Consider the following 2,318-nt stretch of genomic DNA (forward strand, 5'->3'; position numbering starts at 1 on the left):
GTATTGATAAGGAAAGAGCTGAAGATGGTAATTTGTAACGTGATGCTAATGACAAAAAAATGATACTGACTATAGTAAAGCTGATGGTGAGAATCTTCATTATTAAACCAGTGATAGCCATGGAAATGATGGTCAAAATGGTGGTAATGATGAGAACAGATGACTAAGTTTCAATACTATTAGTGTTATAAGTCAACTTTAAAGAAGAGCTCATCCAATCCACTCAAGTATTCTATTTTTAGCTAATATACCTCATTATATATATTATAATATAATATTTATGGTATTATGTATATGAGAAGGAAATGGCAACCCAGTCCAGTATTCTTGCCTGGAGGATACCATAGACAGAGGAGCCTAGAGGGCTACAGTCCATGGGGTTGCAAAAGTCCTGCACGACTTAGTGACTAAACCACGACAACCTGAAGTGGGCTTCCCTAGTGGATCAGACTGCCTGCAAATGCAGGAGACCCAGATTCGATCCTTGGGTCAGGAAGATCCTCTGGAGAAGGGAATGACAACTCACTCCAGTATTCTTGCCTGGAGAATTCCATGGACAAGAGGAGACTGATGGGCTACAGTCCATGGGGTCACAAAGAGTTGGACACAACTGAGTGACTAACAATTTCACTTTGATATATTACTGATATATTTTGATATAATAATATAGATAATATATAATATATGAACTTAGAGCTAGCAGTTAAAGTGAGTTCTAACAACTAATTCTCCCAATTTCTGTTAAGTGTTCTTTATGCTATAGCATATCTATACTGTGCAATAGCCTCACTTTATCAGTGTGGTGGTGAAGAGTGTGATTTTTTTCCCCCAAAACACTTGTTTCTTGGAATTATTCCTAATGCCATGAGCTTTCTATGCCCAGAACCCTTTTCAGGGAACTCTCCGCATCCCTATTTCTTAGACTATAAATGAAAGGATTGAGAGTGGGGGTTACCAGGGCATACATGACAGCAGCACCCAGCTCCCCAGAGGCATGAGAAGCTGACGGGGACTTCAGGTAGGTGGCAAAGACCGAGCTGTAGAAGAGGATGACCATGGAGAGGTGGGAGCTGCATGTGGCCAGGGCTTTCTTTTTCCCCTGTGCTGATGGGACCCGAGCTACAGCAAGGAAAATATGGGCATAGGAGCTTATGATGCAGGGAAGAGGGCTGATTCTTAAGAGTCCTGTCAGAACCATCATTAGGTCCTCAATGAGGTGGGTATCAGAGCAGGAAAGTCTAAAGAGTGGTCCGAAATCACAGAAAAAGTGGGGAATCTATTGATTAGCATAGAATGGGAGCTGGGATAGCAACAGGGCATGGACAAGAGAGATAGAGTGGGCCACTCCCCAAGACCCACCCAGCAGCAGTGCACATCTGTAAGGAGTCATTAGGAGTGCATAGTGCAGGGGATGGCAGATGGCAGCGTAGTGGCTGATAGCTGTGCCCATCAAAAGCAGATTGTCCATATCAGCAAAAACTGCAAAGAAATTTAACTGGGCCAGACACTCAGAGAAGGAGATCAACTGCTGCTGGTCCACAGAGTCTCCAGCATTTAGCGGGCTGTGGTGGTAGTGAAGCAGAGGTCGACCAGGGAGAGCTAGCTGAGGAAGTACATGGGGGTGTGGAGGTGGATATCAGCACCAATAGCCAGCAGCAGTAGGGAGTTTCCTAAGAGACTCAGCAAGTAGAGGGCCAGGAAGAGACCAAAGAGGAGTTGTGGTTTGTCTGGGTCACTGGACAGTCCTGAGAGGACAAAGTCAGGGTTCTTGCTGCAGTTCATTTCAGGTCTTGATGGGTTATAAGGAAAGAATCAGCATGAAGAGGATTCACTACAGTTAGCTAGAACCTTGGATCCTTTCTCTTGGCAATGGGTTTTCCTTATACCACCAATGTGAGGAATGGATAAACAACTAAAATAGCAATGGGAGGACAAGGGTTGTACCTCACGAAACATGGTCAAATTAAGGAGACATCAAGGTAAGAGAATGAAAGAAACCACAGAGACGTCCTGGAGTTATGAATGCGTAACGAGTTTTCTTAATAAAATTTTGCGTGACTGGTATTTAACTACTTGCTTGTGAATCTGTTTTCTTCTCAAGACCACGAATCTTTCAAGGCAGAAGTGATGTTTCAGTACTTAGCTCAGTGTCTGGCACATAGAAGGGGCTCAATAAATACTCCCACCCACACTCACAGTGACTATTCTAGTTCAAGGTTGTGACGGCTGGAGAACTGTTATCCTCCTAACTATTTTAACATGGATCTTGCCCCACCCAATTTGTTCTCCATACTGTGGTCAGCGTGATCCTTAAAAAA

At 43.7% G+C, this 2,318-nt stretch overlaps 1 pseudogene; it reads right to left on the minus strand.

Annotated features, from left to right (window-relative positions):
• Positions 1-856: 856 nt before the first annotated feature.
• LOC133235906 (olfactory receptor 1361-like) lies at positions 857-1,866 on the minus strand (annotated as a pseudogene).
• Positions 1,867-2,318: the final 452 nt, after the last annotated feature.

Source organism: Bos javanicus, chromosome 23, assembly GCF_032452875.1.
Source record: "Bos javanicus breed banteng chromosome 23, ARS-OSU_banteng_1.0, whole genome shotgun sequence".
Taxonomy (NCBI): Eukaryota; Metazoa; Chordata; class Mammalia; order Artiodactyla; family Bovidae; genus Bos; species Bos javanicus.